Source organism: Mus musculus, chromosome 2 (genome assembly GCF_000001635.26).
Source record: "Mus musculus strain C57BL/6J chromosome 2, GRCm38.p6 C57BL/6J".
Classification (NCBI taxonomy): Eukaryota; Metazoa; Chordata; class Mammalia; order Rodentia; family Muridae; genus Mus; species Mus musculus.
This window is the reverse complement of record NC_000068.7, coordinates 114,539,296-114,557,187: the sequence shown is the minus strand read 5'-3', so window position 1 is coordinate 114,557,187 and position 17,892 is coordinate 114,539,296. Positions and strand designations below refer to the sequence as shown.

Sequence of the window (17,892 nt, the reverse complement as noted above, 5' to 3'; positions counted from 1 at the left end):
CCAGGACTACACAGAGAAACCCTGTCTCAGGGGAAAAAAAAGAAAAGAAAAAAAGAAAAGAGAATAGTGCATGCTATAGTTTGGTCAATATAAATAGTCCTTGTGTTTTAATGATACTTAGGGGCTTTTGATAGTAGTGCACACACAAACAAAGTAAAATAATTTTAAAATAACAATAATCATCTTAGGATGACAATGTTAATACTGCCTCTACCCATGTGATATCTGACAATGCATTCCCTACCCTTCCTCGGCAGTTATACAGATTGAACCTGCAAACACCTGTACATGGTGGGCAAAGCCTCTGGTACCCAGCTCAGCCCTCAGCCTCATCTTCCTGATACTATGAATTTTAACTCAATTTACTGGGCATCCAGCTGTTTTATCTATACATGTCTAAAGTTCAAAATATAATTTTAAGTAAATGTACATACAAGTTCAGTCATTACCACATCTAAATTTAGAACAGTTTTGTTCCCCTCCAACCAAAAGTTCTTGCCCACTTGCTATCAATATCTGATTCCTTCCAATTCTAGCTTTTCTTCCCAGGCCCAATCATAAGAAGGAAAAGTTATTTTTATCTTTATACATTTTCCTGTCTCGACTTCTTACTCATGGAATTCTACAATATAAGACCTACTAGGACTGGCTCCTTAAGAATAATATTTACAAGTTTTACCCATATTATATCATGGAGCATTTCTGGGTATTTGTGTATCTGTATAATATTCCACGACAGAGATATTTTATAGTGCATATTATTAAGCTCTTCTTCGGTCCATGAACATTGGGTTCTTCCTACTTAAGGGTGATTGTAAAGACCCCTCCTGTGAACGTTTATGCAGATTTTCTGTTACCATGTGTTTGCATTTCCCTTGAATATATGCTTAGGAATAGAATTTCTGTATCATGATGCCATATGTATCTAATTTTGAGGAACTGCCAAGTTGACTTCCAGAGTAATTTTTACCATTTTAGTTTCCTACCAGCTTTCAAGGAGGCTTCCTGTTTTTTACATACTATCAACTTGTGGTGTTTCCTCTCTTTCTTTCTATAGCTCTCCAGTGGATATAATTGCATTTCGTGCCATTATTATTTTATACATTTCTAGTGACTAATGACATTGCTCATCTCATATACTTAGTAAATGACAAGAGTTCAAATCATTTGAGTGTGTATGCATGGATGTGTAGGATCAAGTCCAGGGTCTAAGCCATGCTAGGCTAACGTTCTACCACTGAGCCTTCTCTGTAGCCCTTTCTGCCATTTTCAAATTGTTGTATATGCTGTTTTACAAATTCTGAATATAATTCCTTATAAAATTTCTGATTTACAAGTATGCTCTTGTATTCTGCTGTGTGTTTCTTTCCTCCACTCTCTAATGTTACCATTTAAAAGAGAAAACAGGAGAGGTTTGTGCCTCAGGCCCCGGCGGGAGCCTCCTTGGCTCCGGGACTCCACGGAGGGCAGGCTGCACTGGTGACGGTGTGGAATACAGAGGCCAGCCGTTTCTGGGACAGGCGAGAGCCACAGAGCTTCTGAGGCGGCGCCATCTTGGGCTCCAGACAACCGGCCACCTTCCTGGTGAGAGCACAGGGGTCCGCCCGGCCCGAGAAGTTTCTGCCTTGGGCCCCGGCGGGAGCCTCCTTGGCTCCGGGACTCCAAGGAGGGCAGGCTGCACAGGTGACGGTGTGGAATACAGAGGCCAGCCGTTTCTGGGACAGGCGAGAGCCACAGAGCTTCTGAGGCGGCGCCATCTTGGGCTCCGGACAACCAGCCACCTTCCTGGCCAAAGCAACACAGCTTCTGGGAAAGATCCTGTTTTGGGCCTTCGTCTTCAGCCAGGAGGAGGTCCAAACACCAGATAACTGTGCACCTTCCCTGAAAGAGGAGAGCTTGCCTGCAGAGACTGCTCTGACCACTGAAACTCAGAGGAGAGAGCTAGTCTCCCACGTCTGCTGATAGAGGGTAACAAAATCAACAGAGGAACAATCTCTAAACAAAAACAACCATAACAACTAACTCCAGAGATTGCCAGATGGCGAAAGGTAAACGTAAGAATCCTACTAACAGAAACCAGGACCACTCACCATCTTCAGAACCCAGAACGCCCACTTCGCCCAGTCCAGGGCACCCTAACACACCTGAAAAGGTAGACCTGGATTTAAAAGCATATCTCATGATAATTGTAGAGGACATAAAAAAGGAATTTAATAACTCATTTAAAGAAATACAGGAGAACACTGCTAAAGAGTTACAAGTCCTTAAAGAAAAACAGGAAAACACAACCAAACAGGTAGAAGTCCTTATAGAAAAACAGGAAAACACATCCAAACAGGTGATGGAAATGAACAAAACCATACTAGACCTAAAAAGGGAAGTAGACACAATAAAGAAAACCCAAAGTGAGGCAACGCTGGAGATAGAAACCCTAGGAAAGAAATCTGGAACCATAGATGCCAGCATCAGCAACAGAATACAAGAGATGGAAGAGAGAATCTCAGGTGCAGAAGACACCATAGAGTACATCGGCACAACAATCAAAGAAAATGGAAAATGCAAAAAGATCCTAACTCAAAACATCCAGGAAATCCAGGACACAATGAGAAGACCAAACCTACGGATAATAGGAGTGGATGAGAATGAAGATTTTCAACTCAAAGGACCAGCAAACATCTTCAACAAAATTATTGAAGAAAACTTCCCAAATCTAAAGAAAGAGATGCCCATGAACATACAAGAAACCTACAGAACTCCAAATAGACTGGACCAGAAAAGAAATTCCTCCCGACACATAATAATCAGAACATCAAATGCACTAAATAAAGATAGAATACTAAAAGCAGTAAGGGAAAAAGGTCAAGTAACATATAAAGGCAAGCCTATCAGAATTACACCAGATTTTTCACCAGAGACTATGAAAGCCAGAAGAGCCTGGACAGATGTTATACAGACACTAAGAGAACACAAATTCCAGCCCAGGCTACTATACCCAGCCAAACTCTCAATTACCATAGATGGAGAAACCAAAGTATTCCACTACAAAACTAAATTCACCCATTATCTCTCCACGAATCCAGCCCTTCAAAGGATAATAACAGATAAAAACCAATACAAGGACGGGAACCACGCCCTAGAAAAAACAAGAAAATAATCCCTCAACGAAACTAAAAGAGGACAGCCACAAGAACAGAATGCCAACTTTAACAACAAAAATAACAGGAAGCAACAATTACTTTTCCTTAATATCTCTTAATATCAATGGTCTCAACTCCCCAATAAAAAGACATAGACTAACAAACTGGCTACACAAACAAGACCCAACATTTTGCTGCTTACAGGAAACTCATCTCAGAGAAAAAGATAGACACTACCTCAGAATGAAAGGCTAGAAAACAATTTTCCAAGCAAATGGTATGAAGAAACAAGCTGGAGTAGCCATCCTAATATCTGATAAGATTGACTTCCAACCCAAAGTCATCAAAAAAGACAAGGAGGGGCACTTCATACTCATCAAAGGTAAAATCCTCCAAGAGGAACTCTCAATTCTGAATATCTATGCGCCAAATACAAGGGCAGCCACATTCATTAAAGAAACTTTAGTAAAGCTCAAAGCACACATTGCACCTCACACAATAATAGTGGGAGACTTCAACACACCACTTTCACCAATGGACAGATCATGGAAACAGAAACTAAACAGGGACACAGTGAAACTAACAGAAGTGATGAAACAAATGGACTTAACAGATATCTACAGAACATTTTATCCTAAAACAAAAGGATATACCTTCTTCTCAACACCTCATGGTACCTTCTCTAAAATTGACCACATAATTGGTCACAAAACAAGCCTCAACATATACAAAAATATTGAAATTGTCCCATGCATCCTATCAGATCACCATGCACTAAGGCTGATCTTCAATAACAAAATAAAAAATAGAAAGCCAACATTCACGTGGAAACTGAACAACACTCTTCTCAATGATACCTTGGTCAAGGAAGGAATAAAGAAAGAAATTAAGGACTTTTTGGAGTTTAATGAAAATGAAGCCACAACATACCCAAACTTATGGGACACAATGAAAGCATTCCTAAGAGGAAAACTCATAGCTCTGAGTGCCTCCAAAAAGAAACTAGAGAGAACACATATTAGCAGCTTGACAACACTCCTAAAAGGTCTAGAAGAAAAGGAAGCAAATTCACCCAAGAGGAGTAAAAGGCAGGAAATAATCAAACTCAGGGGTGAAATCAACCAAGTGGAAACAAGAAGAACTATTCAAAGAATTAACCAAACAAGGAGTTGGTTCTTTGAGAAAATCAACAAGATAGATAAACCCTTAGCTAGACTCACTAGAGGGCACAGGGACAGCATCCTAATTAACAAAATCAGAAATGAAAAGGGAGACATAACAACAGATCCTGAAGAAATCCAAAACACCATCAGATCCTTCTACAAAAGGCTATACTCAACAAAACTGGAAAACCTGGACGAAATGGACAAATTTCTGGACAGATACCAGGTACCAAAGTTAAATCAGGATCAAATTGACCATCTAAACAGTCCCATATCCCCTAAAGAAATAGAAGCAGTTATTAATAGTCTCCCAGCCAAAAAAAGCCCAGGACCAGATGGGTTTAGTGCAGAGTTCTATCAGACCTTCAAAGAAGACCTAATTCCAGTTATTCACAAACTATTCCACAAAATAGAAACGGAAGGTACTCTACCCAACTCTTTCTATGAAGCCACAATTACTCTGATACCTAAACCACAAAAAGACCCAACAAAGATAGAGAACTTCAGACCAATTTCCCTTATGAATATTGATGCAAAAATCCTCAATAAAGTTCTTGCTAACCGAATCCAAGAACACATCAAAACAATCATCCATCCTGACCAAGTAGGTTTCATCCCAGGGATGCAGGGATGGTTTAATATACGGAAATCCATCAATGTAATCCAGTATATAAACAAACTCAAAGACAAAAACCACATGATCATCTCGTTAGATGCTGAGAAAGCATTTGACAAAATCCAACACCCATTCATGATAAAAGTCTTGGAAAGATCAGGAATTCAAGGCCCATACCTAAACATGATAAAAGCAATCTACAGCAAACCAGTAGCCAACATCAAAGTAAATGGTGAGAAGCTGGAAGCAATCCCACTAAAATCAGGAACTAGACAAGGCTGTCCACTCTCGCCCTACCTATTCAACATTGTACTTGAAGTCCTAGCCAGAGCAATTAGACAACAAAAGGAGATTAAGGGGATACAAATTGGAAAGGAAGAAGTCAAAATATCACTTTTTGCAGATGATATGATAGTATATATAAGTGACCCTAAAAATTCCACCAGAGAACTCCTAAGCCTGATAAACAGCTTCAGTGAAGTAGCTGGATATAAAATTAACTCACACAAGTCAATGGCCTTTCTGTATACAAAGGATAAACAGGCTGAGAAAGAAATTAGGGAAACAACACCCTTCTCAATAGTCACAAATAATATAAAATACCTTGGCATGACTCTAACTAAGTAAGTGAAAGATCTGTATGATAAGAACTTCAAGTCTCTAAAGAAAGAAATTAAAGAAGATCTCAGAAGATGGAAAGATCTCCCATGCTCATGGATTGGCAGGATCAACATTGTAAAAATGGCTATCTTGCCAAAAGCAATCTACAGATTCAATGCAATCCCCATCAAAATTCCAACTCAATTCTTCAATGAATTAGAAAGGGCAATCGGCAGATTCATCTGGAATAACAAAAAACTGAGGATAGCAAAAACTCTTCTCAAGGATAAAAGAACCTCTGGTGGAATCACCATGCTGGACCTAAAACTGTACTACAGAGCAATTGTGATCAAAACTGCATGGTACTGGTATAGTGACAGACAAGTAGACCAATGGAACAGAATTGAAGACCCAGAGATGAACCCACACACCTATGGTCACTTGATCTTTGACAAGGGAGCTAAAACCATCCAGTGGAAAAAAGACAGCATTTTCAATATATGGTGCTGGCAAAACTGGCGGTTATCATGTAGAAGAATGCGAATTGATCCATTTCTATCTCCTTGTACTAAGGTCAAATCTAAGTGGATTAAGGAACTCCACATAAAACCAGAGACACTGAAACTTATAGAGGAGAAAGTAGGGAAAAGCCTCGAAGATATGGGTACAGGGGAAAAATTCCTGAATAGAACAGCAATGGCTTGTGCTGTAAGATCAAGAATCGATAAATGGGACCTCATAAAATTGCAAAGCTTCTGCAAAGCAAAAGACACCGTCAATAAGACAAAAAGGCCACCAACAGATTGGGAAAGGATCTTTACCTATCCCAAATCGGATAGGGGACTAATATCCAATATATATAAAGAACTCAAGAAGGTGGACTCCAGAAAATCAAATAACCCCATTAAAAAATGGGGCTCAGAGCTGAACAAAGAATTCTCACCTAAGGAATACCGAATGGCAGAGAAACACCTGAAAAAATGTTCAACATCCTTAATCATCAGGGAAATGCAAATCAAAACAACACTGAGATTCCACTTCACTCCAGTCAGAATGGGTAAGATCAAAAACTCAGGTGACAGCAGATGTTGGCAAGGATGTGGAGAAAGGGGAACACTCCTCCATTGTTGGTGGGATTGCAAGCTTGTACAACCACTCTGGAAATCAGACTGGCGATTCCTCAGAAAATTGGACATAGTACTACCGGAGGATCCCACAATACCTCTCCTGGGCATATATCCAGAAGATGTCCCAACCGTTAAGAAGAACACATGCTCCACTATGTTCATAGCAGCCTTGTTTATAATAGCCAGAAGCTGGAAAGAACCCAGATGCCCCTCAACAGAGGAATGGATACAGAAAATGTGGTACATTTACCCAATGGAATATTACTCAGCTATTAAAAAAAAATGAATTTATGAAATTCCTAGGCAAATGGATGGACCTGGAGGGTATCATCCTGAGTGAAGTAACCCAATCACAAAGGAACTCGCACAATATGTACTCACTGATAAGTGGATAATAGCCCAGAAACTTAGGATACCCAAGATATAAGATACAACTTGCCAAACGCATGAAATTCAAGAAGAACGAAGACCAAAGTGTGGACACTTTACCCTTTCTTAGAAATGGGAACAAAACACCCATAGAAGGAGTTACAGAGACAAAATTTGGAGCTGTGACCAAAGGATGGACCATCTAGTGACTGCCATATGCAGGGATCCATCCCATAATCAGCTTCCAAATGCTGACACCATTGCATACACTAGCAAGATTTTGCTGAAAGGACCCAGTTATAGCTCTCTCTTGTGAGACTATGCTGGGGCCTAGCAAACACAGAAGTGGATGATCACAGTCAGCTATTGGATGGGTCACAAGGCCCCTAATGGAGGAGCTAGAGAAATTACCCAAGGAGCTAAAGGGAACTGCAACCCTATAGGTGGAACAACAATATGAACTAACCAGTACCCGGGAGCTCTTGTCTTTAGCTGCATATGTATCAAAAGATGGCCTAGTCGGCCATCACTGCAAAGAGAGGCCCATTGGACTTGCAAACTTTATATGCCCCAGTACAGGGGAACGCCAGGGCCAAAAAGGGGGAGTGGGTGGGTAGGGGATTGGGGGGTGGGTATGGGGGACCTTTGGGATAGCATTGAAAATGTAAATGAGGAAAATACCTAATAAAAAAAAAGAGAGAAAACATGTTCATTTTGGTATAGTTCAATGCATTAACTTTTGTAGACCCATCTTTTGAGAGTTTCTGTAGTTATACAGTCTGTCTTTCCCTTTAAGAACTTCATCCCGTTAGCCTTTATGATCACATCTATGACTTTGTGGTCCTTCTCCTCACCCACTTTCATCTGAACTTTTCTTTATCTCTGTTGTTTTGTTACAGAGGTCCTTGAGAGTGCAGAGGCATAGCCTTGGTTTATTCATCACTATTGGGTGCATCAGTAATGATGGGCAAAATGCATGTGAATGATTTTAATAAGTCTTACTATGATGTTTACTATTAATATGTGCTATAAATCCATTGTGTTTAATTGCCTTTTACAAAAATAAAGTGTGTGAAACTGAATTCTGTGACACAAAAAGCATTAATGCTGTGCTTTGTGAATGGAGAGCCTGCACCTTGTCTGGGTGCTCAGGATTTCATGACAGCAAGGTGTCCTTAAGAGACTTGTATCTGGTACCTGTCAGCTCACAGCCCCAAGAAACTATGTCATTGTTGTTGTTATTTTTCTTAGATACATATTGTCACTTGTCAGACTGTTTTGATCAAAGCGACCACTGAGCGACTTGTTTTCAAGGAGTGTTAAATCCAAATTCTTATTTTGTTGTTCGGACAGACAATTTGTGACCATGCTTATTATAAATCTCTACCAAACTAAGATAATCTACTTCAGAGAGCACTTAGGAATTAAGAATGGTTATAGAATTGTATTTTTTTGTAAATCTGTTCAGATCATCTTCCTGCACTGTTGGGCAGTGTCACACGTCTGTGACAAGTCATCTTCTCTAAGCAGTGTCACATGTCTGTGACAAGTCATCTTCTCTAAGCAGTGCTTGACTCATTTCCCTGGCCCTGTTCACGATTTTCTCATGCAAGTTTATAAGATGACCGGTCTGGAATTTTCTTTTAGAGAGTGACAGATGTGGGTAATATGGCTTTATAACACAAGCTTTGAAGTGTTTCCTCTTTTTCTGTAGTCCAAAAGATTTTCCCTGCAGTTGGCATTAATTCTTCCTTAGTGTTTTGAAGTTAAGCCGTCTGAATGTGGACATCTCTGTGGGGAAACTTTTAGGAGAAATGCTTTTGCTCTTCTAGGTTAGATTTCAGGTTCATCAAATCTTACTTCACTTTGATAAACTGGGTTTTTCTCTAAAATTGTCTCTTTTAAATAATTTTAAATGTTGAAGATTATAGTGATAGTCCTGGTATATTAAGTTCAGGCCTAGCCAGGATTACATAGTGAATTCTGTGTCCAACAAAGAAAACAAAGGAGCACCCTGCTGCTAACTGCATGTGGGTTTATGTTGTCCTAGGTTTTCCCCATAGAAACCCCTTTGTTTTTTTGGTTTTTTTTTTAACAATTTTTTTGTTAGATATTTTCTTCATCTACAATTCAAATGCTATCCCCAAAATCCCTTATACCCTCTCCCCACCCTGCACTCCAACCCACCCACTCCTGCTTCCTGGCCCTAGCATTCCCCTGTATTGGCGCATGTAATCTTTGCAAGACCAAGGGCCTCTCCTCCCAATGATTGCCAATTTGGCCATCTTCTGCTACATATACAGCTAGAGACATGAGCTCAGGGGGTACTGGCTGTTCCTCCTATAGGGTTACAGACCCCTTCAGCTCCTACCCCTTTGTTTTTTATAAAATAGCTCTTAGTTTTCAGAAGCCTTTGCCTTCCAGTGTAAGCTTTCTGGCATTGTTGACTAAACAGGCTTTCTGTTGGGATTTCATGCTTTATTTCATCTTCAGCTTGGCTTCTGCTCTGCATCAGTCTTGGAACAATTCTAGAGTTGAGGTTTTGTTTATTGATTTATTGGACTCAAACTTATATAGTCATCTTACTATTTATCTGAATAATAAAAGGTATTTGATATACTTTTCCTCTTTCTTGACTTTTTTATTAATCGGCTTCCGTTTTTATATTTGTTAATTAGCTAGTTAAATGTTACTTTGCTTCAGTCTTGCCTAGTGGTTACTGTACATGAACCCTGTTTCCTTCCTGGACGTGTTGTATTACCTTGCATTCTAATCTACACCTGTATCTATCTTTCTAATGTATTATTTTGTTTATATACCATTTATGTATATTACCTCCTTTCTCCCTCACACTGTACTTTATTCTCTTTTAATGTACTTGTTTAACTCTGGGATAACTTACTCCTGCCTCAATAACTCACCTTAATATTCTTCAATTTAGCTTTGCTGGTGATAAATCCTTTTACTCTGTCTGACTAATTTTTCTTTCACTTGAAATCCATTTTCATGATACTATGGAGAACACAGCATTTATCATCATTGTCACTATATTTTACCTAACACAAGCCTTGAAATATTTTGACTCATCTGCCTCATGATTTATATCCTATATTTTTAATTGTTTATATTTTAATTATGTGTTTATATCTGTTTTATGTGGGGAAGTGAATTGTCATATGCTTGTGTGTTTGCTTGCTAGCTTGCTTACAATATAATAACTGGCTCAGGCAGAGTTTGAATTCATAGTCATACTACCTGGTCCTAGCATTGAAGGTGCATACCACATGACTTAGTTTTCAATCTCACTAGTGGTCCATTAATATTGTTAATTTTGCTACGAGTTTCATGCAGTCATTCTTTAGGTCTCCTAAAGACTTAGTGATAATCCCGCCTATCATTTCTTGTGCATTTCAGATCTTCCTTTTGATTCAGGTCTCTAGCCTGCCTATTGGTGTCTCCTTCAGAGGCTGCTCAAGACAAGTACATATAGGTTTTCCTTGATTTTTTTCTCTTGTATATTATTTATTTATCATGGATGATCTATATTTTTGATACATTCATAAAAAGTCATTATGTAAACTGTGATTAAATTGTAGGGGCTTTTGCCAGCCTCACATTCTTTTTTTTTTTCCACCACCGAGATTTTGTTTTGTTTTGTTTTGTTTTGTTTTGTTTTGTTTTTGACAGCCTCACATTCTTACATGCTTTGCAAAGGATATTTCAGATATGATGTAGTTACATGTTTAGAAAACTTTAAGCAGTGTTGCTATTTCTAAATAATAACATTTTAAACTAGGTTTAAAATGTTAAACTAGAAAGATGTAAGAAACTCATCTGTGATTGACATTGATAACTAAGTAGGTTTTCTAGAAGGAAATGTTTGCATCAAACACTTAAAAACATAATCATAATGGTGATTTAAAAAGCCCAGCTTTATAAAGGTCTTAACGAATATATACAAGAAAAATTTTAAATACTTATTAGATTGGAAATCACTGATTTGATTTTACTTCTTTTTTTGGCTTTGGTATAAAAAAAAAGACCTTATCATAATGCATTTCTCACCTGCCTTGGGCAGGTATAATTGGACACAAGCAAATGTAATGGATCTAATGTGCTCCGGGGCCATTCAGCTGTGCCTCAGAATTGCATCTTTTTTTTTAAGGATGAAGGTTGCCTAACCTATCAAGTGGCAAAAAAAAAAAAAAAAAAAAAAAAAAAAAGAATCCTTGTTTCTCTTTAGGTAAATTACCACAGCTGTTTGCATTACCACATAACAGACTGCAGACAGGAAGAAGTCGGCTCTGCTGACAGTAAGGAAGGTTCAGAACTCCCTTCTGCATTCACCAGCACCAGCACAACTCCAAACGACTTCTGTCTGTTTCTACTTAATTTTCTTCCACCGAGAAAGTTCCAGCTTTACTTGAGCAACAACATATTTGAACAGGTTTGGAATTTTTGAACATATTTGAAATATCATTTGTGATCATTTTCATTTCCAAATTAAAAAGGCTGAGTTACTCTTAGACTCTGCTCCAAAGTAAAATTTTAATCCCTAACCCTTTCCCCATGGAGAAGAGACTGTGGGGTTTTTATGTTTGTTTGTTTGTTTTTCTCCAATAGTCTCAAACTCTTGACAAGTGATTATTTTGGTTTTATAGTTGTAACTCATCAAAATTATATTCAAGAAAATAGTTCAGATTCCATTGTTATATTTTTGGGTGTGAGCCTAGCCTTTAATGGTCAAGCCATCTCTTTAGCCTTCAGAGTTTATTCCATTGCTACTTAAAATGTGATGTAATGTGCTTATACTTTTCAGGGACATATCTCCTATGTGATGCCAGACTGTGTGCCTAAGAGATATAAAACAAAGGATCTCAGTTCCTTAAGTAAATGCACGTAATATGAAGTAGTAGTAAATCAGCATCACTTGGTAGAAGGAAGGCCCCTGATACTTAACACCGTTCCTTCTTTACCTAACCCTTCTTACCCTTTTAGACAGTTAAATGACTGTGTGCTTGAATCTCATGCGCTTTACATTTGCTGGTAGCTTAGAGGTTATTCAAAATGCTTATGCTTTTGATAATTGACTCAGTACTGATTCATACTAACTGGATAAATCTAGCTACTACATCCAACCAGGGAAAAATGCAGCAGGGATATCTATATACTATGAAGTAGATACTGTTAACTGCTAGCCCTTGGGAAAACAGCCTTAGCAAGTTTTTACATTATGGTTAATTTGTGCCAGTTGTACTTGGAGGTGGCAGAGAAGCTAAGCAGATTGTCAGGGTAGAATTAATGTTAATACTGAGTATTGTGTTTGCAAGTAGTAGTTCTCTTTACAATTAGTGTTCTAGTAATGTAGGGACAAGACGGCATAAATAGTTGGCTATTTGTAGAAAATATTAATATAAAACACACCCTAAACACAGATTACAATGCTTAAACAATAGAAATTTCCAGAAAGTGTTAACATAAAAAAGTGTTAACATAAAAAAATTTTATGCTTTTTTGTATTTCCTACCATAACTTGAAATTTCTTCTTCAAGAAGTATGAATACTCTGAAAATGGAACAGAGAATCAACAGTAAGTCAGTGAGCAGAGCAACAGAGGGCCAGCAGTGGTGCTGTGTGGACACTATTTAAAGAGTCAGCTGTTTAGCCTGCGGGCTGTGGGTTATTGTACCAAAGAGAATGGGTATTTTTAAAAGCAATCTGCACTATTTGAAAGACTGCTAGTACTTTTTTGTGGCTTCACAGGTCAGTGCTTAAGAGCAAGAAAAGTTACAGGTGAAGGGGGTCTTGGTGTGGTCTGGGAGCATCTAGTGCTGTTATGTGATGGCATAGGAGGATGCTCAGGTCTTTGCTTGAATTGCAAATTTCTACTTCTGGCCCTTGTTCTTTCCTTATATAATTGGGCTCTGTGTTGAGACAGCAAAGGTAATAAGAGGTTGGAAAACTGAAGAATGGATTTTGTAACTTTTGACTAATATACTACAAGGTATAGAAGTAGTTTGTTCTGCAGAAGACTTTTTAAAATAACCTGGTATTGGGCAAGTACATATGTACTATTTAGTAAATAAACTGTCCAAGACCCCACTGTGGGCAACAATCCAGCAGTGCTAACAGCAACTCTTGTTGTTCTCTTTAAAATCTGTTGCTTAGACTCCACATTCTAATAAGAAACTTATGTGAATTGTGGCCTTCAGACTTCCATTTCGTGAATATTCACGTGGTTATATGTTTCTATCCCTTAGTGTCTATTGGACTTTAGTTGACTTTCTCGATTTGGGAGTTCCTCGGTATCACAATGCCACTTGTCCCTGGTGTGAATCTTCATATCTTACTGGGAAGGAAATCTGTGCTGCTGGTGACCTCCATTTTCTTCTTCAGACTTTGTACACTTTCTTAAGTCTCTCACCCTTTTGGCTATCATTAGAAGATGCCCATGATCCACTGCTAGGGAACAAAAGAGAAATTGTCCCTGAAACTTTGTTTTCCTTACTTAGCAACTTTGACAATTGATGGCAGAAGTTTCTCCTGTGGCCTCTCTTCCTAAAGATTGTGCTTATTTATTTCCCCCAGCAGTCTCATGTGACCTTGTTAAAAGCCTCATGTAATTCCCAAATAAATTACATTTACTGTTTTGCTTCTATCTAGTATTTTACTGACATTTCCTGATAAGTTTAATAGGATGGAGAGAAACAGTGTTCTCTTTATAGACTCAGTGGGCGATTTGACCTCAGCCAGTTAACCTTATCCTGATGTAGAAGGAAACTATTCTTAATTAGACTCTATCAGTTTCTCCACTATCAACACAAGAGCTTCTCATATATACCTCTATAAATCTTAATTTCATTGTTGTTCTTTCCTAAAGAAAGGCTTCATATTAACAAAACAGCACTGCTTAGACACAGTTCCTGGTTTTTAGATGCTCAGGCATCTCACACTTTATTTCCTTCAGGAACTCTCAGCTGAACACCATCTGGCCAGGGTGATTTATTACCATGGAATTTCTCAAGTCACTCTCTTCTTTCCCCCTAGGAGATTGCTTTTTGCCACTGCACCACTGGTTATTCTCAAAATGCCCTTGGAGTAGTCCTTTCCCCACAAGCTGTGGGTGCAGGTCTGTGCAACATAGGACCCAGTGAAGTGCCCAGCCACTGCGTACCTCTGGCTTGAGACCACTTACCCGAGGAGCACAGCACCTCCACTCATGCTGCCTGCTCATCCGCCTGTTATTTTTTCCCTTTTCTTCCTCATAGTCTTCATTTCCCAGCAATATATCACTGGTATTTTATTTTTTAAATACCATATTATAAGATGATCTAGACACTTTCAACAAATTCATGAACAGTTCTATGGAGCTGTTTTCAGTTTTTCTTTTGGCTAAGCACAGATTTCTCTTTTGACTTTTCAGATAATGTCATGATGCATAATATCTCGTAGTTCCTGTCCTCTTTCTTTTAAGTAGCTTGAGATGCTTTTAAACCCTTTACTTCTCTCAGAAGGCTGCTAACTAGGATTTTCTTTCCAAATTTAATGCATACTTTTTAAAGTCTCTCCATGTGGGTTCACAATAGAGATGCCCATACTAATTAGAGCATGTGCTTTAACTGTGTAGCCTTCCCAGTTGCTGGCTTCCACTCCCACGCAAGCACACTGTGGCGTTCTATACATTACCTTCATCTGATTCTGCTTCTAACTGCCAAGATAAGCCATGCCAAGGCATGTTAATTATTGCTCTCTCTCATTGTATTCTTCTGTCATTCATTTGGATAATAATGGACATAATTAAAATCATGCATTGTAATAGCCTTCCCAGAAAGAATGCTGAACAGCAAAGGTTAAAAGCAATTTATGTTATTCTTTTATATTCTATAGTTAACAATTTTTATACCTGAACTTGGTTCAAATAATTATTTCATTAAAAAGATTGCTTAATATGATTTAAAGTATAATTAATTTTGATTTAAATATAATCTGCCTTCACTTAGAGTAATTTAGTACAGATTTTTTAAGCTTCAAAGTTTTACCATACCCAATTGTCCCATAAATTATTTACCATTTTTGACTTAAGAAATAAAATCAAAGATTATATCTCAACTTTTACGTATATTTTATGTAATCTTCAGTTTGAAATACAAATGCAACTAATCATACAACTGTATGTCCCTAAATAGAAGTATCATTTTCTCATTTTATAAGTAGAGTTATAGATTATAGCAGTAGATAAAAAGAATGCTGGTCTTGTTTATTTTAATACTAGCATATTGTTTCTTCAGATAAGGTAGGGCATCATAACAAATGTTAGCCATGGGATATCTGATTCTGATAATGATAAGTTCTTTGAATTTTTTAATCAATTGATATTCCATTCCCAGTGTACTTTACATTTATATCTTCAAATATATAATATATATGAATATCTATCTTATTTATGTATGTTTATATAAGGATATTTGCATACAGATATATAAATTTCAAGCTGTGGTACCCTCTCGTGATGCATTATTTTTCAATATGATATTGTCATTTAAAAAAATCATATAGACCAGTAGAACAGAATAGGAAACAAAGAGCCTTGAAGTAAATTCAATCCTCTCTACTGCACTTCTGCAAGTGTTCCAGTAACACAAGAGAATGGATAATCAATGAACAGTGCTGGAAAGGGAAAAAGACAAATACTACATGACCTCATTTATAGAATCTACAAGTGTGAAAGTCAGGGAAAGAGTACAGAGCAGTTGAGGAGGAGGGAGGATATGAGTAATGGATTCTACAAGATGAATGAATTCTGGAGATCCTGTGCATGGAACTGTCACTATAGCTGATCATACTGTATTGTGTGCTTGAACTTTCCTGAGAGCTTTTGCGTTTTATTAACTTTCAGTTTTTATTTGGGTAATGGTTTCTTTATATTATGTTCAACCGACCTATAAATATTGTAGACATTTATAGACTACAGAGGGTAAGTCTTTACTTTTCAGAGGGGCAGCTTGAAAGTGTCTCACCTTGCTGCTCAGGCTGGGTCACAACTCAGAATTGGGCCTAGACTAGCCTCAGACTGTGCTATGCTTTCTGCTTCAGCCACGAGTACAGGACTGCAGGCATGAACCAGCATCCTTTGTTCAGAAGTGGTTGTTACCATTTTGGAAGACAGTAAGTGAGGTTCAGAATATGTAGGACAATGGTAGAGCACTTGCCTAGCAGCAGGAGAGCCTGGTTTCAGTCCTCGGTGCCCATCCCCAGAATAAATAGTAGTTATGTAAGGTGATAGGAAGTTAGCTTTAATATGATGAATACTCTGAAATGCGTACATACGTGAAACCTCTAAGTTGAATACTTTAAGTATACATGATATTAAGCTGTAAAATATACAATAAATTTGGCAAGAAGGGAGGAGAAATTAACTCGATCCGACTTGCATTTTACACAGTTCAATTAAAATGTCTGTTCCTTGGGCTCTTTGCTGTATTTTTGACTCACATTGAGTGTTGTCCTGTACAGTCAGTTCATCTCACAGCTTCTGTTTCTATTTCCGTATCTGCCATCCAGACCTCTCAGCTGGGCTCTGACCCCATCTTCCTCGCTGCCAATTAGAGTCTCTTCTCTGGAAATGCAGCACATTTCCAGAATGATAGTTACCATCTATTTTTCCTTCCAACTTTTGCATATATTTTGTTGTTTTGCACCTGAAATAATGGTAGCGGGCACTGTTATCTTTTAACTTACCCCACACTATGAAGCGAGAATCGTCTGGACTGTTTTTCTCTGGAACATGCTCGTTGTACAGGTGCTGTCTGTATCACACCTAGCATGCCTTGCGCTCAGATTTGTTCAGTCCTGGTTCTTTCTTACTAATGCTTTTATTCTACTACGACCTCTCTCCCTTACACCAGAGCAGTGACCTGTATACTCTTTTACTATGCTACCTCCAACCATGTGTCCAGTGAAGGAAGTGGACTGAAGGAGAGTGGAGTGACCTTTCTAAATCTCAAACTGGAGCCAAGGTCGAATTGGAAAACACCACAGTTCTGCGAGAAATCACTAGTCTTCTGTAGCTATAAACTCTTAGAGTAAAAACTAAACTCATAAGGACCCTCCTCTTTTTTCTCTTGCGTCTCATCTTTCTCACAGTCTCTAAATTTACCAGGATTTTGGGTTTTAGTAGTCCTATGCTTAATGCTAATGAGAACACTTAGGCAGGTGTTTCTTAAAGAAATATTTCTACCACCCCTCTTTGTGTTATGCATGTATATTTCACTTTTTGTTCTTTTCATGTAAAGGATTGCACAATACTTTTAAAGTAGAAAAGAGAAAATTTTGGTCCATTGCTAGTAAGTATTGATTATTATAACTGCACAATTATACTCAATGTGATTTACTAGCCATTCATTTCATATATGCTATAAATTTTAAAGTGATTCCATAAGAATGAGTCTACTTTATGATATAAAATCTCAGGTTATAGATTTAAGAAAGAAGGCCCGTACTGAGACAAACCTCGACACAGTGAATACGACAGTTAAGCATTTGGTGGCCTAATTAGAAGAATGGAAGATACAATGTTGAAATCAGGTCCTTGCCTGACTCTTGGTTTCACATGTCAGCTCATTCTTGTCTTAGAGCTCATAGACCCAGCCTTTCTTCCTATCTGTCATTCTTAACAAATCTCATTCCATTTCATTTCCAAAATGCACAAGTATGTTATAATGGTATAGGTCTTGAGTCTGGGAACAGCTAAATGTTTCATTTATTTAAAAACAAGTAAACTTTGCAATACGGGATTACCTGTTCTTGTAACTAGTGAGTATGACAGAGATAACAAGAAATGACATGGCACATGCATCTGTGCCTGTGTGTGCATGTGTATG

At 38.1% G+C, this 17,892-nt stretch overlaps 1 protein-coding gene across 4 annotated transcripts in view; it reads left to right on the top strand.

Annotated features, from left to right (window-relative positions):
- The window catches only part of Dph6 (diphthamine biosynthesis 6), a 138,631-nt gene that overhangs the window by 97,859 nt on the left and 22,880 nt on the right, over window positions 1–17,892 (top strand). The window contains exon 6 of one of the 4 annotated variants that reach the window (XR_866334.3): window positions 11,256–11,459. The exons of the other annotated variants lie outside the window; for them this stretch is intronic. The gene's annotated coding sequence lies outside the window, so the exon portion shown is untranslated. The remainder of the gene's footprint in view (window positions 1–11,255; window positions 11,460–17,892) is intronic. 4 annotated transcript variants of the gene reach the window in all.